Source organism: Cebus imitator, unplaced genomic scaffold (genome assembly GCF_001604975.1).
Source record: "Cebus imitator isolate Cc_AM_T3 unplaced genomic scaffold, Cebus_imitator-1.0 Scaffold14, whole genome shotgun sequence".
Lineage (NCBI taxonomy): Eukaryota > Metazoa > Chordata > Mammalia > Primates > Cebidae > Cebus > Cebus imitator.
In genome coordinates, this window is record NW_016107329.1 from 8645447 (window position 1) to 8658464 (window position 13018).

The 13018-nt window shown below is 48.8% G+C and overlaps 1 protein-coding gene and 1 long non-coding RNA gene across 2 annotated transcripts in view; one reads left to right on the top strand and one right to left on the bottom strand.

Moving 5' to 3' along the window:
• COL4A2 (collagen type IV alpha 2 chain) overlaps window positions 1–13018 on the top strand; it is a 205759-nt gene that overhangs the window by 35881 nt on the left and 156860 nt on the right. The window lies entirely within an intron of this gene.
• On the bottom strand, window positions 1791–4449 carry LOC119467449. Its single transcript, XR_005195988.1, has 3 exons — window positions 4345–4449; window positions 2584–2720; window positions 1791–2232 (listed from the first exon to the last, which is right to left on the bottom strand). It is a non-coding gene; the product is annotated as an uncharacterized LOC119467449 (long non-coding RNA).

A 13018-nucleotide genomic window follows, 5' to 3' on the forward strand; every position in this document is an offset into this window, starting at 1 on the left:
CAAAAAAAAAAAAAAAAAGAATCCTAAAACATGCAAGTGTCTCCATACACAGCAACCTCCTTGAACAATGACAGTGTTGACACCTGCCGTTCTCTAGGTCTCGTCATGAGATGGGATACAGCAGCATCTTCCTCCACTAGGGGAAGATAATAAAACACAGGTTAAGAACATGGCCCACGGATGCTGGGTACTTCCTGCTGGGAGCCGGGCACTGTCCTCAGCTCTTCCCATGGCTTAAAATCTCCTTATGTTCTAACAGCAACCCCAGGAGGTAGAAACAGTAGGTTCTACCCATTTTTTAAATGAGGACACTGCAGGGCACGTGGGGTGAGCATTCCTCACAAGACCACCTCCCCAAAACGCCGGCCTGGAGCCCCGGCATCCTTGGTCCAAAACAAATCAAGTTCCTACCAAACACAGTGCCATTCAGAGCAAACCAAATCCGCGGTGCTGGAGACCCGCACACCCAGCTGGAAGCTTAGGGCGAGGGAAAGGCGCAGGACAGGATCGTGGCACTCTGGAGCCCAGGAAGAACCCATCTTCTTGCACACACTCCAGATTAAGCATTAAAAGGAGAGAAAAATAACTGACTTCATGCACTAGTACAGGAGAGTGGGGCAGAGCTGGCTCCTAAAATTCCACACTGAGGACAAACACTCTAAAAATAGTGCTCAAACCTAAAAATGTGTGCATGCTAATTCTAAATACGCCTCATCAACAGAAGTTAGCATCCAAAACTTGGTCTAACCTAGCCCACATACAGTCTTCGGAGGCTGATACTGCAGTAACTGTCTGTGTGGTCTCCGTGCATCAAACACAAGAATTAAAAGCCCAATGGCCTGCTGAGGGGCAGAGAGGAGTGGGATTGAAAATCCACTGTTGGAATTTCCAGGTGGATAATCCACTCCTAAATAACGGAGTGCTGTCTGTACCCGTCTGTGCGCAATGCCTGCTCTTCTGCTGGCCCCAGGAACAGGCGTCTGCTATGACTTAGGGCAGATTTTATGCACAGACATTCTTCCAGGCAAATAAAAAACTACTGAGTGTGAGTTCACAGCAAAGGCATCCTCAATCCCTGTTGAGGTGGGAAGCCATAGGTGTACGCCGTCTGAAAGCTTGCACGTGTGATTCACTTTTCAGCGTACCTCCAGGAGAAAGGGCAGGGCAGAAATGCAGAAATTCTAACCCAGAAGCCAGGCCAGCAAGTAGGTAAAATGGCTGTAGCGTGGGCGTGGTGTTGCCCATGGCCTCAGAGCCCCTGGGCCTTTGATGGTCAAGTTTACAAAGGTAAAGCTGAGACACCTGAGGCTGAGCCTGCCCGGGCGGCTCAGCGCTGCTCTCTGCGTGCCAAAGCAAACGGGGACCTTCCTTGCCTAGACCAGTCTTCATCAACCAGAACAGAAATCTTATTGTATTCTGAAAAAGGATTGCTGGATCTCTTTCATTCCATGCTTTTCAGATTTTTTCTCCCAAATTTAGCATAGAAGGCAGATTTTGGACAGAACTCTTAAACTGAACATACTTTTCTGGAATAAATAGCTTCAAGAGATGGATCCACTTTGTTTCTTACAAACGGTGCTAATATTTACCTTAGACCTATATGCCAACACTAACAACATACACATTTCATTCACTGCCAAAGGATACCAAGAACTGGCATGCCGTATAAATAATTAAAATTTAGTGTAGATAATGTGTGAGGTAATGCTTATATTAGATGATGTCTCGGTGGACTGTCTCTCGCTAACTGAACAAAACAAAAAAATAGCTCATAAATATGTAAGGGCATTTATTTGAAATGTAATATGTGAGACGCTTTACTGCATGTGCACTTGTAAGCCTGAACACTCACTTCTAGCTGTGATTACATTGGTGGCCTCTTGAACAAGCGTTAAAACCTGCTTGTAACTTGCTCTTCTTAACACGGAGACTGAACAGAATCCCTAAGGCTATTAAAAGGATGACATGATGACAAATAGCCTTCATAAAAGATCATCTTTCATGCGGCCCATGTTCTTATTAGTTATTTGGTGAGAACACTGACATTTAAGTGAGTAGGCAATGAGAGGATATTGAAATAGGCTGTTTGTTACAGCACATTTCCTCTAACTCATACTTGCTGATAGGCAATTGGAACAGAAGAGAATGATGTCACTATGAGATGGAAGTCACGTTGGTTCATGCATGACGTTTTTCCCAGCGTGATGTTTGCACCTCTGAGGAACAGGGTAGCTGAAGAGTAAGTAGATGAATACACGTCATCACAGCAAACCCAAGGAACGGAACTATTCGCAAGACCCCAAGGCCCCAGTATTCTCTCTCTTGCCTCACAGAGGCACACACTCGGCTTAGAAGGGCTTTCTGCATGGTTCTTCCAATTGGTCATCCTGTCCTTGCTCTTTTTAATGTAACAGTCTGAGCCCTTCCTTACACCGCCTTCTATGAAACTGTGCTGTCACTGTTCTTTAAGATAAAGTGCTTTATTTACTGCAGTATTTCTTTATTTGGGAAATTAACACGCCTATTAAACTGTGCTATTATTTTTATTAGGGTTGTTACCAATTTTATCAAGGCCCTAGTTACAAAGTTGCATCGGAATTGAGTGGCCTGCCCCAGCTCTCTTTTTCCCATGGACCTTGTTGGTTTGGTGTGTGGTGTTGCAGAGTGTGAGGATTTTTCAGAAACAGTCATATGCTGTGTGACAGCAGAAATGCCTGTTCCTAAAAAGAATAGGTGGGGAGGAGATGTGAATCAATGTGATTTGACTTTCTTCTTCCCAAGGTGAGTGGCTGGTGTGTTTGAGGGTCTCGGCTGCACTGAGAGGGAAGGTGAGGGAGGGTGTGGAAGACATTCCAAGCTGAAGGAACGGTGCGTCCAAAGCAACTTCTTTGCGGAGGATGGAACCCCAGAGGTGTTCACACTCCATGCATTGAAAATCCTCACATTCCATCAGTGTGTAAAATGTGTGCTTAAGCATTCAGCTGTAGTTGAAAGAAAAAGAGACTTTGAAAGTGGAGGGAACCGTGAATGCAGGGGAGCAGGACCCCTGTCAGCGGGTTTCAGGAGAAGCAAAGCCAGCTGGTCCTGGGAAGCGTGGGATGGAGAAGTCAGAGGTTGTCAGATGCTGGCTCCACACCCTCACCTTCCCTATCAGTGCAGCCGAGACCCACTCAAACACACCAGCCATTCACCTTGGGAAGAAGAAAGTCAAACTCACATTGAGTCTGACTTTCCCACCCATTCTTGTCCCCACCCATTCTTCTTAACCCGACTAAAGGGCTAAGGACTCTCAACTAAAGGGTTAATATCAGAAGCACTACCTAGCCAAGTACCCACCTCGCCAGTCATCAGATTGACAAAGACATGAAGGGTGGCAATCTACATTAAGGGTGGAGAAGGAGAGGAGGCAAGGGAAGGTGGCTTCTGGCAGTTGGCACATTGACAGATGCCCTGCTGCTGTGAGGGACAGAAGTCATGTGATGCAGTTAGAATACCCAGGCCCCCATCTTGCTCCATCTCAGCTGCGCCTGTGCAGGGGTACCTGAGCACAGGGAACCCCCTTCTGCAAGGTAGCTGGGCACGTGTTGGTTCTCAGGACAGTGCTGGCTGTGTGTCCACTTCACAATGACATCAAGAAGACAGGCTTTGACATGCTGTCTGACCCCAACTCCAGGGCGCTACTGATATATCCGGGCAGCCCCAGCCAGTACCCTGGGCTGCCTCTGTCACCCTCACAACCTGGGGGCCAGGGGCCAGGAGTGAAGGCCAGTGAGAGGCGATTTTGGAAATGCAGAGTTTTCCTGGGGGTTGGCGGGGAGCTGAAGGAGCAGCCTGAGAATACTTGAAAGAGAGCTCTGTCTCACTTGAGGCTTTTGAGGAGTTGTTTCAGCTGTAACTCAAAGCCTTGGGAATCCCAGGCAGGAAGTCATTTAAGATTAACTTTTGGAATCAAGTGAGTAAGAACCTATTCAAAGGAGAGTTTAGCCATGAATTCATAAGTATATCTAAATTGCAATGAAAATAAATCTCAGCAGTCTTAGCCATTGATCCCGTGGTAGCCATAGACAATTAAGGGGCAGTGGCTGTGACAGGGGTGATGGAACAGATTTCGGGAAGTAACTCGGAGTGTCAAGGCAGGGACACCAGAACTCTAATGGCCAAGACATTCGAAGGCAGGCAAGGAAACCTTCAAACGCAGGCGACTCATACTTTGACGGAACACCCTCCAGTACTCCGAGATGGAAATTGCCTGCCTTTCAGTGCCCTGTTCTGTGGCTCCAGCACCCTACTGTATGCCCACGAAGAAGACTGCTTGTCACATGTGCTGCCCACGGTCCTGCCCACCTCACGATGGCCCCACGCCCATGTTCACACCCTGGGTGTTTGCTGCACAGGTTCCAGGCTTCTATTCCAGATGACTCAAGATGAGGCACCCTGAGTCTCCACCCAACACCTAATAAAGCCACCCAACAAATGAGGGCGCAGGTCCTCTTGGGTGAAGGCCAGGGTGCTCTGTAGACCAACGGGAGGCCATGAAAGAACAGGGAGGGCGGGCTCTGGACGGAACCTCCTCCCCTGCGCTCATCGTGGTTCATTGCCAAGTGCGAACACCTGGGTGCACGCCTCCGCCTGCCAGGCCCGAGTATACACCTGCCTTCCTCGCTGAGGAGGCCCAGCTCAGCGTTGCCTTTTGCCTCTAGAAAGGCACTGAGTGTGAACTATGAAGATGTGGCCAGGTCAGAGGCTGTGTGTCAGGAAATGCCAAGCCCCATTTCCTCCCTCCGGCTGATGGCCCACCTGTCCTCACCTGAGGCCAGGCCCACCCACGCTCTGAGATCATCTCTAGCCCAGGACGAGGTATTTCCAAAAAAGCATTGGCTCAGACTGCATTGGCAGGGCCTCAGCTCTCATTCACTTGTCGGGAGCTCCAGGCCGAGGAGCCAGGTATTGGTGACCCTTCAGCTCCAAAGGCTCAGGGGGCTGAATTCCATCCCAAACCCTCACATCCCCTCTTTGTGCAGATGCTGTGGCTCCGCAGGACCGGTCACTTCTTTGCCGGGACTCTGTCCCTTGTCTTGCCCTTTGCCACATCATTCATGCCCCAGGTCGGGCCCTCACAGCTGCTCTTCAGCCTCCCGGGTTCTCAGCAGTCCCCACCTAGGGCCTCGCCTGCCTTAAACATCTCAGGATGACCGATGCCAGTGGGATGTGCCTTGGCCTTTGGCCCACCACACATTGCATGGCCTGGCAGTCACATTCCTGATTTGTTTCTGGAGCCAGTCCTACCCGTCAGGACCCAAGCCCCAGCACTGAAGCGCGGCTGTCAGAGGTGGCCCTGCCAACCGCACGCTGTGTGTGGAAAACACCCCAGACACGGAGCTGCCTGAGCGGAGATGGAAGGTGGCCCAGTTGGCCAGCCACTGCTCATTAAGAGGCATAGGTGTGCAGGCATGAAAACACGCGGCTTTCTGCCGATGACTCAGGGGAGGGCACCGAACGTCATGCCTCCTGGTTATGTCTTGCCGCCGTGTTGAACTAGGAGGGGAATGATCCCATTCCTCAGGTATTTGCCTGGGAGACAGTGAAGGAACGCTTCCAGACAGGAAGGCCGGCTGTCTTCCTAAAGAGTGTCTAGCCCATCTCTTATTAAACTACTGCCGTTTCTTCCTGGTTCTCATGTTCCAAATACACAGCCTGAGCTCCTCCTTCCTTCTCTGAGTCTCTCAGTTCCATGAGGACGGGCATCGATGCAGTCATAGCTGCTGGGACTTCTAAACATTTTCAGTTCCTATAGTTCCTGTAGTTTTGAATTGGCACAGCAATGCTGGCTGCCAGTTTCAGAACAGGAAAAAGAACAGCTCTAGCAGGATACTTTGAATTTAAAAAAAAAAAAAGTGAAAGAACTATAATTTTTTTTTTAGCACTTTGATGGATTAGAAGCTCAGCCACTGGCACTCCAGAAAAGCCCATGGGACTTATTTATTGTACGTGGGGGGGCACCCCTGGCCTGCAGGCATTTCACCATCTTTAGCTGGTGACTCTTTCAAGACCATTCTGTAGAGTGAACACATTTATTTAGGATGCCCTTGAAACACTGTTAAACAAAGGAAGCTGAATTGGCTGGCTTTCCTGCCCGGCATATGGGGAAGAAGGCTTTGTTCTGGGTGGTACAGCTGTGACCTGCACTTCCTCTTCCATATACCTTGCCCTGCTAATACCATGTTGGAATTATTTCCTTGATTTCTAAAGCTGCATGTGCGGAAATGGCTTATATTTCCTGTTTTGATAAACTAATAGAACTTTACTGGGAACCTTGTTCCCGAGTTGGCTTTCTTCTCTTTTGGCCTCTTTTTTGATTAAAATAATAATTCTAAAAGTCCAGCTTGACTGGAATGGTGTCAAACACGAAGACTTGTATAGATTTTTTTTTGCCTTGAAATGATAACATTTTAACTTTTTAAAAGATGATAACTTTTTAACAGTAGGCAGTGTTGATCTTGTGTGTCACTTAGCGTGGGTTATTCAGTGTTCCTCTGCGGAGGGAATTTGGGTTAGATGCTGGGCCCAATCCAGTCGTCACATATCTGCAAATTCTCTTCAGAGGATGGCTCTTGTTGGCTGGAGGTAAATTGGCTTAAAAAGACTTCCTTGGACAAGAAGTTTCTTGGAACATGTAGAGGACAAAATATTCTTTGTTTTGGGACAGATGAGTTTTGTTCTTGCAATAGCTCGGTGCTACTCATTTTCTATGTGCAAGTTGAGAACGATGGCCAGCTTTTTTCATTAGTCTACATGGCACCCACTTTAAACGATACTTACGTCTGCAGAGGGCTGGGTGCGTTTCCCATGGTTTGTTGCCCCGCTGTACATGGATGATTTGCAGTAGTAGTAGAGAAATCGCTAGTCTCAAAGAGTTTAAATCATTTATGCGTTTTCTTTTCTGGCGTTCAGGCTGTCCTTTAAACCCATTTTTTAGTGCCTTAAATGTAAGTACCAATCTGCCGTGGAGATAAGTGACGTTGGTCAGTTTCCTCCGCGTTTTGAGACAGGGCCATTCTTCAGACATCTACTGAGGAGGACACCCTTTTCCCAGGCGGCAAAGGACTTTCCCTCCGTCTGGTGGCACAGGACCCTAGTGAAGGCAACACGATAGTCTCTTCTCACTGTCATTGGGCTGCTCACAGAATAGGCAGGGCAGCAACCGGGGGGACCGGATGTCCTCTTAATCCTGCAGCTGCCACTCTTGATCTTTGCTCTGACTGCACTGACTCCCATTGATAAATGACAGAGCCTCTACTGGCAGCCAGAGAGCCAGTGTCTCCAAGCAAGAAATTCTCTACTTGATCCTGATAAGAGCCTGGCCCAAGTAACTGGAACCTGGTTTTCCTTCAAGGGTTCCATGACTTTTATTCTTCTAGAGGTAAAAGACTCACCAAGGAATCTAGACTGTGCAACTAGAGTGATTTGATGTCTAGGATAAATCTATGCATGCAAACAGACGGATTTTCATCGCTTTTTTTTTTTTTTTGAGACATAGTCTCACTTTGTCACCTAGGCTGGAGTGCAGTGGCGCAGTCTAGGCTCACTGAAACCTCCACTTTCTGGGTTGAAGCAATTCTCGTGTTTCAGCCTCCTGAGTAGTTGGAATTACAGGTGGGAGCCACCATGTCCAGCTAATTTTTGCATTTTTAGTGGAGACATTTGCCATGTTGGCCAGGCTGGTCTTGAACTCCTGACCTCAAGTGATCCCGCACCTGTGCCTCCCAAAGTGCTAGGCTGACAGGCGTGAGCCACCACACCCAGCCCAATTTTCATATCTTTCTAAATGTAATGATGCCAAGATTTAAATAAGACTCCAAGGAAAAGAATTCCCATGTAAGAAGTCAACCAATAAATCCCCCACTCAAAGACTCCCATTCTGCACCTGGAAAAAATGTCTGTTGCATTCCAGTTGAGTAGAATGTAATCTAAGGCTTCTGGAAAACACATCTTATGCCTTTGCATATACTGCCAACTAGCTTCTAAACATTTCTAATTCCTGTAATTTTGAATTGGCACAGAATGCTGGCTACCAGTTTCAGAACAGGAAAAAGAAGTGTGTGTTCTGGAAGGTTACTTTGAATTAAAAAGAGAGAGAGAGAGAGACAGAGAACTACAATTTTTTTAGCACTTTGATGGATTAGAAGCTCAGCTGCTGAGTCCTCAGGGCTTAGAGCTTCCCCAGATGCAGCACAGATCACAGAAGTCAAAGCAAGGTCCAAGGGCCATCACTTTTCTAGAACAGACATGCTAGGGGTCCACTGAGTCATGGAACATTCTGAAACTGTAGCACATCCTACCTTCCATAGCGCCCAGGCTGATGGCTCAGTGGTTTCCAGACAAAGCCTGTTTCACAATGCCAGTCCAAGGTAAGGCTTTGCAAACTTCAGTGTGCTAACCTGGAAGTCAGGCTGGAAAGCAGGTTCTGCTCCAAGGAGGGTGGGGTGGGGCCTGCATTCCTCACCAGCTCCAGCGTGATGCCGATGGAGCCTGTCCACACATTTGCCAAGGCGGAGGCCAGCTGGGAGAGTAGCTGCCCTTCAGACAAGCACTCATGACCTGTTTGACTCTGTGTCTGAGCCTCTGCCTCTGGTCAGTATTCCTCTCCCTTTTATTCTCTCCCATTTTATTTGAGGTACAACTTCCAGGTAAATCTTCCTCAAAGTCTCTGTCCAGTGTCTTCTCCACCAGCTGCTCTCTCTCGTTTCTTCCTTTCTATTTTTTTTTTTCTTTTTTGAGATGGTGTCTCGCTCTTTCTCGCTGTGTCGCCCAGGCTGGAGTGCAGTGGCATGATCTCCGCTCACTGCAACCTCCACCTCACAGGCTCAAGCCGTTTTCCCACCCCAGCCCTCCAAGCAGCTGGGAACACAGGTGTGCACCACCACACCCAGTTATTTTGTTTTATTTATTTTTTTTTTTGGTACAGACAGGAATTCACCTTGTTGCCCAGGCTGGTCTTGAACCCCTGAGTTCAAGCAATCCGCCTGCCTTGGTCTCCCAAAGTGCTGTGATTACAGCTGTGAGCCCCCACACCCGGCCTTCTCTCCGGCTTCTTTGTCCCTGTGGCTTTCTCTACCTGTTCCTCCCTTGCCAGTGTGGGTTTTGTCCCTGTGAACTGGCACAAGAATGACCCATCCTCATCTCTTCCTCGCAGCTCAGAGACGTTCAAGTCCACCATGCTTCTTAGGTTTAAGCTGCTTTGGACTCTTATTTCTGAAAATGTGTAATTCACATTTATTTTTCAGAGCTGTTTCTATGGGTTCCACAACACTAACGATGCCAAGAGCTACAGTATCAGACGTAGCAGCCCCTTCCCTTTGCCCACAGTGCCTCTGCCAGCTTCTTTAATTCCCTGCCTTTTCTGGAGGGAGCAGATGAGTCCATTCGGCTCTGGCCTCCAGGTTGGTGTGTTATGAGATAGTTGGCAAGGTGGGACTGCCTACAGGCCTTCAGTAAATGTTCATTCATTTGCTGAGGGAAGTAGTGATTCATCCCTCTAGGCAAACTCCTTCCATGATCTGGAGTTTAGGTCTGAATTTTCCTGGCTACATGCCTGGGAAGCCACTGAACTGGCTGTCAGCTGTACAAGGACTGAAGAGGTTCAACCATGGGTACCAAAAAGCGGCGCTAGGTTGAAATAGGGTCCTGAGCTGCAAGCTGGGAGCACAGCAGTGTGGGGCATCCTGAAAGTCCTAGGAAGAATGGGCTTCAAGTCACTCTAAGCCAACATGCTCCTGATTCCCTGATGATGATGATGGCATGAAGGTCGTGCCCTCCTAGGCCTGGAGGTTAACGGTAGCCAGTCTGTCTCTGCCTTCTAGCAGTGAGAGCCTCAGGCTGTCAGGCAGGGAGGCTGGCCTTGGAGGGTAGGCATGGCAGGAATAGTGGGCCACAGCAGAGCCCTGGGGCACGGGCCTGGGCACAGCGAGTCCTCTCTGTTAACAGGAGCACGCAGCGCTTAAGGACCCAGTCTTCCTAATTTGCTCTCTAACCATCCTCTTCTTCACGGCTCTTACCAGAATTTAAATTATGTGGGTTTCGTTGTTTGTTTACTTACTTAGCCTTCTTGGCTACGTGGTCACATGCCACAGGGCAGGAACAGTGTCTAATCTGCCCCCTACTCTATGCCCAGAGCCCAGCACAGTGCATGGCACATCAGTGATCATAAAAGAGTGAATGAATTTGTAAAGTGAAAGGGTGGATGAAGGGCCGCCCGGTCCCTTTCCCCTTGTCGTGTTAGTTTGGAATGGGGGATGTGAGGCTGCCCTCTCACTGGTGCAGTGGAAGGAAGGTGCAGGACACGGTTCAGGTTCCGCAGTGGTCCCGAGCCCACTGGGTGGGGAGGTTCTGTGTGCATATGAGCAGGTAAGAGTCAGGCATTCTCCAGGGGCCAGGGTGCCGCCACCAGCTTTCACAAGCCTTCTGTAGAACTGGTCCCCCTGGGCCGTGCGTCCTTTCCTGTGTTGGGGTGAAGGATACCCACACAAGCGCAGGCGTTTGGCCAGCCTGTTGAAAGGCTGTAGCATGCCCCATGCGCCTGGAGCACGTTCCACACCTAGAGCGGGGGTGCAGGAGCCTCCTGGCCCTGGGAGCTTCAGTGAGGTCGGCAGCCAGGCGCACCTGCGGGGGCCTCCGTGAGAGCTGGGCATTGGGATTGCTCTACACACTTGCTGCCTTGCAAATTCAGACTTGAAATGAGAAATTAATGGAGGATTAAATGGATATTTCTTTTATGAGCCTGTGATCGTGGTGAAAAGAGGCATGTCAAACGCTTGGGGAGGGCCATGAAGGATCCCCTAAAGAACACGGAGGCAAACCAAACCTGACAGGGAAAGGCAGGCCTCAGAGAGACTGAAACTACAAATATGGCCCAGGGCCAGTGTTGTGTCATGAAGGTGGTGAGCAGAGATTTCAGGAGGATGCAGGGTGGGAGGAAATTTCTCGTTTTTATTAAGGAGTTGACAAGAACAGGATCATGGCTTGTCTTTGAGTTGCGTTAAGCAGTAAAATGAAGGGCTGGGCTGGAGGGCTGGGAGCAGGGTGACGGCAGGTGCGGGATCAGTGTGCCTCTGCTGGAGGGAGTGACCGGGCCACAGACAGGGGACCCCACTTAGCAACCCTCACACCCCTCATCTGAGGTCCTCAGAAAGGCACTTGGGTCTCGAGACTGTTTCAGAGACCCATAGCTTGTCAGGAGAATGCCAAGGCTCAGGTCAGAGACTTGTTGAGTTTTTAAGAGAGTGTCTTGAGTACATACCCTGCCCTAGCAAGTCAATATTTCCAGGAGGAATATTTCTGCTCCTCCTGGAGACCTGACATTCCAAAGTGTGGTACTTCGGGCTCTTGTAAATGCTGGAATTCCTAAGAGTCTCGCTGGAGGACAGGTAAGATGTCAGTGGGAACACACATACACACAGGCACGCGTGTGTGCACAGCTAGCATGTCCATGCTGGAAACTGCCTTAGCTTGGACCGAGCAGGGTCTCCCCTCAGAGAGGCATTCCTTACCTTGCGAGGCAGCACCTGAGCCATCAGCACGTGTAGGAGAATGTTCCAAGTGGGAGGTATCTTCGCCTACAAGCGCTAGTTTCAAAAGCAAGAAATCATCATTCCGTTTTGAGTGGGCTGTGAATAAGTCACTGCAACTAAAAACAGTGAATATCCTAAACCTAGAATAAGGAGTCTGTTAGATCAACTTGAAACCATTAAAATCATTTCAACCCTTGATTTATATACAGGGATTTGGCAAGTGGCTTTAAAATCAAAATTAAAAATAGCATGGGAAACAGCAGATGGAGAGTATGAGTTGACACTCCACCCTACAGACCCAGGAGGCCGGTCTGCCCTTCCCGGACAACTGGCCAGTGAATGACTGGGTGAACTGAGGACTTCTGCCAAGCTCATGCCTCCCTCACGTGTGGTGACAGGCATGAATGCAGCAGCCCATCTAGACATGGGCTTTGGTACTAAACTTTCTGGCTTAGTGTGGAGTTAGATTTCTAGAAATCACATATTTAAAATCATGGGATTTATGAGCCCCATTGCAGATAAACATTGAAGTCATTTAAAAAAATGGCAAATACCTAGGATCGTATTTTAAGGTCATGAGAGGATTTTATAGATGTTCACTTTTACACCACAAAGTCCAGCTGCCGCATTACCTCACTCAAGACAAAGAGATAACCAAAAGAAATGGAAAAGACTTTTGAGGTATTGTTTTCTCTAAAGGGTTTGGAACTTTCCAATCTTTTGTAGGTTTTTATAGTAGTGACTGATGCATCAGAGACTATATTAGGTAAAGAATTATAGGAAGAACACAAAAAATGTGAAACTCTCCAATGAGACTTCTCTAGTAGAGAACTGTTAGCTAAAAGAAAAAAAGTTATCACCCGTATGAAAGGAATATGGAGTCATTGCTGGGACCCAGGACCAACTCTGGCCAGTAGTTTTGGGTCAAAAGGGACGGTCTTGCCCGTCCGCCCTGGCCTGCCCAGAGGCCCTGCTGGGTGGGAGTGGGGAGTGGGCCCGGCCATGCCACCTGCACCTCCACCCGGACATTCAGCTGGTGACGGGAACATGGAGGTTCCAGCAGACCCGCTATCACAAAAACTTACAGAGGGAGCCCCCAAGTGATAGTTTTGTTTAGTCATTGAAACTTCGAAGGGAGTGAAAACTCTGTGGTAAAACACGACTCCCTTAAAATTGGAAAGGATTCTGTCATCTGGTAAGTTTCCTTGCATGATAAGATTTGAATCAGGGAACACCAGAAGCCAGCCTTCTCCAGGGTTCCTTAGGTGTAACTGTGATAATAGGGAGGCTCCAGGCAGGCTGGCAGAGGATGAAAAGCTAGACTAAGATACACCTGTGAGCCACTGCGTACCTGTAGGGGAGGGCTGCACTAGCTCACCTGTGTGTTGGGGGGGAGGGCTGCACTAGGTCACCTGTGTGTGGGGGGGGAGGGCTGCACTAGCTCACCTGTG